This window comes from Cnephaeus nilssonii, assembly GCF_951640355.1.
Source record: "Cnephaeus nilssonii genome assembly, chromosome: 3".
Classification (NCBI taxonomy): domain Eukaryota; kingdom Metazoa; phylum Chordata; class Mammalia; order Chiroptera; family Vespertilionidae; genus Cnephaeus; species Cnephaeus nilssonii.
The window spans coordinates 94,996,449-95,005,881 of NC_137074.1; the positions used below are offsets into that span (position 1 = coordinate 94,996,449).

Consider the following 9,433-nt stretch of genomic DNA (forward strand, 5'->3'; position numbering starts at 1 on the left):
TCCGAGCCAGACTGGAGAATCTGCGGTCACCGCATACGGTGGGGGGAGCTCAAAAACGGCCGCACTCCATTCATTTCAATGGAGCCGGATGGAGATCACAAGTATCTCCGGTCGGCTCTTTTTTGTACCGCATATGGTCTCCGTCCAGCTCCATTGAAATGAATGGAGTGCGGCCGGGTGCTCGCCACATACGGCGGGGATGCGGCCATGGCCGTTTTTGAGCTCCCCTCCCACCGTATATGGCGACGGTATGAAAGCAGCAAGGGCGGCGCTGTACAAGTACGGTAGAAGAAAATCCACTCACCAGGATTCGTGGAAAGAAGTGACTTATCGCGGTCCTGATGACAAGGTGAGGGGGCGCCTCACCGGGAAGGTGTAAGTGAAGGGCGGAGCAAGCTGCAGGCATCTGGGACGCCAGGGGTATGGAAAAAAGAGATAGATCTGTGCCCAGAAAAACACGCCTCTTTCACCCATCTGGCCCTCCCTTGTATCCTATTACCGTACCTCCTTCTCTACCTCTCCGATCTCGCTCCTGAGGACTGCAGTGAAGCGGCATTGCTAACTCGCCAGGGACTTGCCCGGCACTTGCTCTCTCGCTATTGTTTGTTATCTTCCTCCTATCATCATCAGTTCCAGTTTGGTTGACAGCTTAGAAAACAAACAGCATGGCAGCTCCCATGGGTTTATTGTCTTATCCTTCCTATCAGCTTTAGAGTGAATTAGGAAAAGTTTAATCCACTTGCACTGTTTTATGTTTACATGTTTGATGACAAACAGCCTTATGTTTATAAGTGACAGTTTTCCTGCTAAGTACCTGCATGTCATAAGCATTTGAATTAAAATTACCATATTGAAATCAAATCTGATGTTTCTTTAATTTTTATTTGGTGTGCGTTGGAAGAGGGGTAGTCTTATACAGCGAGTATATCCCAAACTCTATATTTTAACTGGAAAAGTTGGGGGTCGTCTTATACGCCCAGTCATCTTATACACCGGAAAATATGGTATACCAAATGTTTATTGAAGAAAATGTATCTTTTTTTTGAGGATAGAAAAAAATAATTAAAGCATTAAATTGTACAAATTACAAATGTGTTCCAAAATATACTTACATTAAATAAAATACACATTTCAGTAAGAGATCTACAGTGAATGACTGCATCCTGGGAAACCTCAGGCACTGAGGCACGGCCTGCATTCCTGGGAGGAAATAAGAGACTGCGCGTCCAATCACAGTTTGCAGGGGGCTCGGGACGCCCACCTGCCGGGCAGGGTATGTCATTGGCATTGCTGTGCAGGGAACTGATTTGGGGGAAGGTAAGAAGCAAGCTGCTATTCTGAGTTCATTACAACTTCTCAAGCATTTCCTCAGCCTAGAGAGTACAGGTTCACAAAGTAAACATGTTAAGGTAAGCAGACAACTCTTTTGAGCCCAAACGCATTTTCTTGCTGTATTTTGCTGTATTTACTAGTATGTGGAACTCTGTCTGCAATGGGCAGTCGTGAAGAGGTTCCTCCGCAGGACATGTCCCAGGACCCAGCAGAGCCAGTGGGTCTGCGGGAAGCGAGGACTGGGGTGGAAGCCCCCCGAGAGCTGGAGACCACCCTCTAGCACAGTCCGCGCTGCAGGCACCCCTCCCATCATCTGGGTACCACTTATTGTAGCCTTCCACTTTGTCCCAGAAGTCCTCCGTGTCCCTCAGGTGGTGCTCTGCGGCCTCAACATTCAGTGGGTCATTGAAGTTCAGAAGAGCAGTAAACCAAGAGTTTAATCCCCAACCTTGTGGGAGGCCAGCCAGTGCCATCGATGGCATGCTCTCTCAGTACACTCAGACATAGCCCGCCAGTCTCTGAGATGCTGGGGCGCCAGATCCTGGTCATCTCACTTTGGGCAGCACCAGGTGGTATGCATCAGGAACTTCCGTTTCAAACAGAAATTGCACCCCACCCCCCTCCCGCTTGGTAGTAATCCGCATCTGGGGTTGCAGTTAGCTGAAAGCAATGAAGCTTGTTGGGTTAGGGAAATGCACTTTGCATCATGCACAAGGTACGTTAGCTTCAAGTTCTGCAACCTCTTTAAGGAGCAGTGTGTGCCTCACAGACACCCTCAGAGCGGAGTCAGAGAGGTGGCTGACGTCCAGGACCCTTTGAGACCCTCATCCCGCTTTAGTTTGCTCGCCATCGTCAGCATTACTGCTACCTTTACCCCCGGGCGCCTTGAGGCAGGCGAGGCGGCCTGCGCCCAGCGCCTTGCCGGCTGACCAGGGGCGGCCAGAAGTGGCCCCTCACAGCCATACGGTCTCCGTGCGGCGGGACCGGAAGGCAAGAAAATGCATCTTGAAAAAACCTGTACATTTGACCTTAGGTTATTTTTCAGGTTTTCAAATATAAATAACTTTTGAGTCCTTTTGGTAATTATCTTAATAATAAAAGATGTTATTTTCCAATCTGTAGTATCAAATTATTATCCAAAAGTTTTTTAGAAGGAATTCAATAACATTTTTAAAATATCATCAAGATTAAGTTTTATTATCTCAAATCTAAAACAATATCCTTTGGATACCATATAAATGATTTTATAATAATTTATTATTTTTACAACAGAACTACTGAATAATCTTATCAAAAGAAAGAAATGCAATTTAATTGATTATTCCAGAGAGAAGAAAAAAATACAAACCCGTGCACACATATAAATTAATGTAGTTGTATAATATTTATACCAATATAGTGTAGTATCATACGTACACAGATGATTGATGTGTGTTTATGAGGGGAAAAAAGGGTGTAGATGCCATATAACTACTTTTCACATTACTAAAATGTAAAGTGAAGAATGTCTTTTCTTTATAATAGCAACTATAACATAGTACTACGGGGTACTTTTACAAACCTCCCACCTTCTGAAGTCCCTTGAGTTCAGGATATTTGAGATGTTTCAGTAATGTAAGAATCCTACATATTTACAAAAAATTCTACTAAAAATAACAAAATGAAAATAATGAAAGTAGCCTTTCTGTCTTATTTTCAAAGTCTGAAAAAGATCTGATTTATTTCCTACATTATACATTAGGAAAAAATGCCTTCTAAGTTACTTAAAAGGGAGGCACTAATTTATTTTACATTCTTGTCAGCCTTTCGGAAAGTAAGCTATTCAATATCAAGGCATATGATCTGTAGTGTTTCCTCAGGGAAGCTTATTCTTACAGTACAACAAACCTGGCTTGTGGATAACTTTATGCATTATAGCTAATATTTCTTCAAAGACTTATAAAGATTAAAAGATGAGAGAAAATGAAGATCTTCTTTTGAAGGTATTATTGAGTATTTATGTCAAGTGGTTTAAGTATATCTTGAAAATCATTAAATGTCACCAAGATTGTTCAAAGACAGTTTAATTATATATTACCAAATTATCATTATAAATTTCTGTATTTTCTATTCTATATAATCATGGGATTATTGAGATTTTAAGGTTCCACAGGACAAATTTCTGGTTCATTAGAAAGATACTAGGTGAAAAGTAAAACATTGTCTAGGAGAATTAGTTAAGTCAACTTATCAACTGTTCTTTATATTGTTGCCTATTTTATTTACATTATTTTTCCCATTTACCAATCTGAGTCTCTTCTTTCTTCCCTATCCATGACACCACAACTTGGATGGAATTTATTTCCAATAAAATTGAAAGATTACTATATAATTTCTCTCCCACAATATTATTTAATTGTGTGAATTTAAAATCTACTTTGTACACTTCTGAATGTACCACTTCTGCATAGTCCTACTCGTAACACTTTATAACCTTGCATTAAGTCAAATATGATATTTTCTAAAGAAAGCACACTAGTATTTATTCAATATCTTCAGTGCCAGTTTTTTTCATTTTTATTTTTATCTTTTTCTTCTTCATTGTCATTGATCATCATCAGCAGCAGCAGCAACAATCAATCACCATTCTTTACTACCTACTATGCTTCAAGCCCTGCACTGTTTTTCACAAGTGGTATAAACACTACCTATTCAATTCACAAAGCAATCCTAAGAAGAAAATATGACTTAAATTTTGCTGATGAGAAAAAATAAAGATTAAAGAGATTAATCTAATTAATGAATCCCCAAATTAGATGACATTTAATATTTGAATCTATATTTGTATCTCTTCAAATTTTAGTTTTTTCCTACTATTCATTCTGAAGGCATTTGAAAAGGCTTTTAAAATAGTATTCAAATATTTTTGTTAATGTGTCTACTAATCCAAACATTAAATTTCTAATAACAACGAATGTATAACCCAATACTCCATGATACTACAAAAATAAAATAGAAATAACTTTTTTTTTCTGGATTCCCAAAGCAATATCATCCATACATATGTTCTAAAATTTGATAAATATCAACTTTTAATTTTTTTTCTAGTATCCTGGATGACTCATCAAGACTAAAACATCATATATATAAATTTTATTCATCAGATAATTGCCTAACATGTTAATATCCTGGTAGGTAAACTCTTAACTTCTGGTGTAACTCTACCCCCATAGAAGAGGGCCTAGCTCTGGGTCCCTAGGTACTTTCTCAGCTGGGCTGTTAATCACTCACTTTGGTCAAGACTGTAGAGCATTGTAGAGCTTCAACACCCATTTAATTGTATGGCTCAACACTTGCCTAGTCCATCCTTAGAGTAATTGACAATATTTTAAATATCTGAGAGTATGGTTCAGATGGCTTCCTTCCTCCCTCCCTCCCTCCCTCCCTTCCTCCTTCCTTCCTTTCTTCCTTCCTTTCTTCCTTTCGATTTCTTTCTTGCTTTCTGTATTTCTTTCTTTCTGTATTTCTTCCTTTTATCTCTCTCTTTCTTTCTTTCCTTTTTTGTTCTTTCCACTTATTTTTTAACACCACTCTCTTTATGTAATCCATCTGTCTTTTCTTCTAACCAAGCTCAATATAAACACAAATTATAAAACAAGAAAGAAATAACAGCAGTTATTTCTTGATAAGTTAATTAAATTTAACATCACTCACAGTAAAGATGAGCTAAAGTTTATATGTTGAGTCCACATAATATTGATGATATAAAATGAAAGAAATGCATGAATCCAAAGCTCATATAGCAGCATTGTCAAACTTAGTTTGTTTTTACTCCTTTCTTCATATTTGTTCTTTTTTAATCTTCTCTAACATAATCTTTGTTTCTATATAGGAGAATTGCAAGAAGGATGAATAATACATTACTTTCCATAGCACATATACATTCAAAGCCTGTATTTACATAGGGTATCTTTTATAAATGATTTAGAGGATAATTTTTATCTTATTATATAAAATTTAAATTCTTGTGGTAAAATGGTGTAAGTATTTAAGAAAATGTATTTATTATCTTATTACATTTCAAATAACTACTGCACTATAGAAAGTCCATCTTCTCTACTTCCTAAGGGGTTTGCTCGTATAATGGATAACAACTATTTTTAGGAAGTTTTATCAATGTATAAAGTTCTTGCGATGAAAATTCCCTATTGCTGAAGAGGTACCAACAAAACTGTCAACCACCTAAAATACAAAGAAATAATAGTGATGGCAAAAATTAGTACAAAACGACTGCTATAATAATAAAATCAATAATTTATTGAGCCACAGGATATATGGATTAGTGATGAACACTGCTGATCATACAAAAATGAACACAGTTTTACTGAAGAATATTATTGGTATTTGCAAATGACAAAAATCTTATGTCTGAAACAGTGTGTTTGAAACAGCCAAGAGCTTACAAGGCTGAATGGTTTGGTATGTGGGACAGTGCTGCAATCATGTCTCCTACCTTAAACCTGGTTTACCTTCACCTAGCTTACCTTAGCATGATCTTTTAACATTGATTCAATAGATAGTTAGTTCTACCAACACTGCCGCTTCATTTCATTCAAAAAGAGGATTGAGTTATTGATTAACATAGATTATTTATAAAATTGTTGAATATATAGGAGTCTGTTTTCTGAGAATCAAAATGAAATGAATCAAAAGGTCAATCATTTACATTTATTTAGAGTCTTATCCAAACTCTAACACTGCCTTGCCTTGGTAAGCAATATAGTAGACAATAAAAAATATATTATGTGATCTTAGAAAAAAAAACATATAATAAGATAGTATGGTAAAAAGACCAGATATACCTGCATATCTGTGAGAAACAAGAGAGGCAAGGCTCCACATTTCAGCAATACATGGCCCATTGACTTGTCTTATCACCTTCCTTTCTTATTGAGTCCATCTACCACTTTTGCACTATTCTACTCACCCCCTCAATAGGTAGCTAGGTACTAGAAAATAAGTAGAGATGAGTTGGTAGATGACAGACAGATGATAGGTAGATAGAGAGATAGATAGATAGATAGATAGATAGATAGATAGATAATAGATAGATAGGCAGACACACAGGTAGATAGGTATAGCATATCTATGAATATAATGGAGATGGAGCAAGTGGAAAGATTTCTTTTTCCTGCTTTATACATGGACACAAACAAAACAGTCAGTTTCACTGAATCTCACTTAACAGAGAGATTCCATAGCTCAGAGCTAACAATGCATCTTTGATATGGAAAAGAAAATGGGGTCTTCAGAGTTTACTCAGGGAAGAACAAACTCAGGGGGAAAAGAAGGAGAAAGATGGCAGCATTCTGAAATTCTCTATTTCATGGTTTTTGCCTTGAACAAATTTTGCTGCTTAGAAGTTCACTAAACTGACACCACACTGATGTCATAGTGATTAACTTTAGGGTTTGATAGATATGAAGATCAGGCCTGTGTAATTATAAGTCTAGTTATTTTACTGTTATAGCTAATAACATGTGACTCATGGAAGATCTCACAAGTGGCAGCTTAAATATTTGCTCCACTGAATGATTTTTCCTGATCCCTAGACTATATTTCCCTCACTTTTTTAAAATAAGGAAATATTTTTTAAACTTATCTTTATTGTTGAAAGTATTACAGATGCCCCCTCTTTTTTGATCCTTTCCAACCTGCACTCACCCCTCCCAAGCCTTCACCACTCTATTATCTGTTGTCATAGGCTATGCATATATGCATACAAATTTACTGATTAATCTCATCCTCCTTCCTCCTCTCACCCCCTCACAGTTCACTGGGGGGTGCTTACAATTTAACACACATGGAAATACAGAATGCTGAAACATTTTTTGATAGTTTTTAAGCAATAAATATGTTGAGATTGAAGTGTTTGAATTATAACTCTGACATGAGGATAAGTAGGTAAAATAGTATTAAAATAAAACAAAGAAAAAATGAAAAACAAAGATGTAGGAAGATAACACTAAGCAATAAAAGGAAAACACAAAGAAGCTAGAGGCTACAGATCAAGTGAACCACTGTAAGGCTTCCTCTGCCTGAGGCAGCAAGATAGATACTAAGGACCATCAAGAACTGACTTCTGGCAGGAGTCTGAATACTGCGATTTAGGGCAGAGTGTAGGAAGAGTTAATGCAGCTACTTGGGTTCTCTTTCTGTATACTTAGTATGAGGAGGGGAGAAAGAGAATGCATGACAAGGAGACCAGTGAAGAACCCCAGACCATGTAAGTTATTAATCAACGTCCCAAATGTTTACTAGCTATGAAACACTGCTCCTCCCTCCTTGGTATTCACATTCTCACCTCATCTTTCTTTATGACTAGGTTTATTATTTGTCAGAAAAGTTAGACTCTTTAAAAACCATAGTTGTCAACTTTTTCCACTCTCAAAGAATGAACAAGTGTTCAGGCTAAAAAAGGTGTTATTTTAAGGATACAAAGAAAATAAAGAAGGCAAGAATGAGTCTCAGCAACCACAATGCCAAATATTCTAGAGATCCAGAAACCCATTATTTGCCTTTAAGAATAAAACAATAAATGTCGTATCTATTCCCCAGCATCCCTAACACAGCATCATTTGGGACTTCTGTAACCCTCCACCCAAGGCCCTATCCATAGCTGCCCATTTTGGGATCCAATAGATAGTAGGTGCTTCCTCGATGACAACATCCCGCCTGGAATGGGACAGCCACAGGACAATTTCTTATTTTTCTGTTTTCCCCACCACATGCCCATCCTTTTGTAAACAGTTCTTTTTAACAAATTTTCCTCAAATGACCCAAAAGCTTGTGCCAGAAGCTTAATCCTAATATATAAAAACCCTGGGTCGTAATGACCAGTAATGACAGAGGCTCGACCAACTGGAAGTCAGTCCTGCAGTCATGGTGCCCCAGCACTGACTGCTGAGGGGGCTGTGAATCAGGGCCAGAGAGAGGCCTGAAGAAAGAAGCAGGGACTGATCCGTTGCCTCTGTGGCAGCTTTTGATCAGCATTTGCCTCTCTCTCTCCCAGTCTGGCTAGCAGTCACACCTCCATTTCTTTCTAGGCCTCCACCTTTCTGATCAGGCCCTGTTGATAAAACCAGAGATGCTGACTGGCACAGGAACCGACCAATCAGAACCAAATGTGGGTGAAGTGTGAGGAACCAATGGCTTCCTGGGAGGAGGAGCTTTTGACATGAATTGGCATAGCAACTGGCCAATAAGAACCAAATCTGTGTGTTATGAAGAACCAATGGCTGCCTAGGAGGTGGAGCTTCTGACGATGACTGGCATAGACAATGACCAATCAGAACCAAATCTCTGTGCCATGGGGAGCCAATGGATGCTTAGGAAGTGGAGTTTTTGATGCTGACTGGCATAGAAACTGACCAAACAGAACCAAATGGGCCAGCAGAGGAGGGCAGTTGGGGACGAGATCAGACCTGCAGGGGAGGGCAGTTGGGGGTGAGATCAGGCTGGCAGGGGAGGGCAGTTGGGGGTGAGATCAGGATGGGAGGGAAGGGCAGTTGGGGGCAATCAGGCAGGGAGGCAGAGGCAGTTAGGGGCTTTCAGGCAGGCAGGCAGGTGAGCAGTTAAGAGCCAGCGGTCCCAGATTGTGAGAGGGATGTCTGGCTGCCAGTTTAGGCCCGACCCCACTGGCAGTTGGACATCCCCCAAGGACTCCCCAATTGGAAAGGGTGCATGTTGGGCTGAGGGAAACACCCCTCCTTATGTGCATGAATTTTGTGCACTGGGCCTCTAGTGAAAATATAAAGGGAGAGGGATGTGATTACAGGGTCCTCACCTAAGCTTTAACAAAAGTAATTCCATTAATATCTGTTTTAATGAGTTTGTGAGGAGTTCTAAGAATTATTTTAATAAGTAAGTGGTATTCCTATAACAAGCATTTTATTAGCATATAATTCCTAAAACACTCTTTTAAAAAAATCTTTATTGATGAAAGTATTACGTCTGTCCTGTTTTTTCCCCTATTGACCTCTTCTAGCCTGTCCCCAGCCCAGGCCTTCACTACCCTATTGTCTGTGTCCATGGGTTATACATATATGCATACAAGTTTTTT

General features: G+C 38.9%; 1 pseudogene across 1 annotated transcript; it reads right to left on the reverse strand.

Moving 5' to 3' along the window:
* Nucleotides 1-1,388: 1,388 nt before the first annotated feature.
* On the reverse strand, nt 1,389-2,191 carry LOC307096771 (NEDD8-conjugating enzyme UBE2F-like; annotated as a pseudogene). The gene is made up of 2 exons: nt 2,052-2,191; nt 1,389-1,958 (listed from the first exon to the last, which is right to left on the reverse strand). The product of its transcript is annotated as an NEDD8-conjugating enzyme UBE2F-like (transcript).
* Between the last annotated feature and the right edge of the window lie 7,242 nt (nt 2,192-9,433).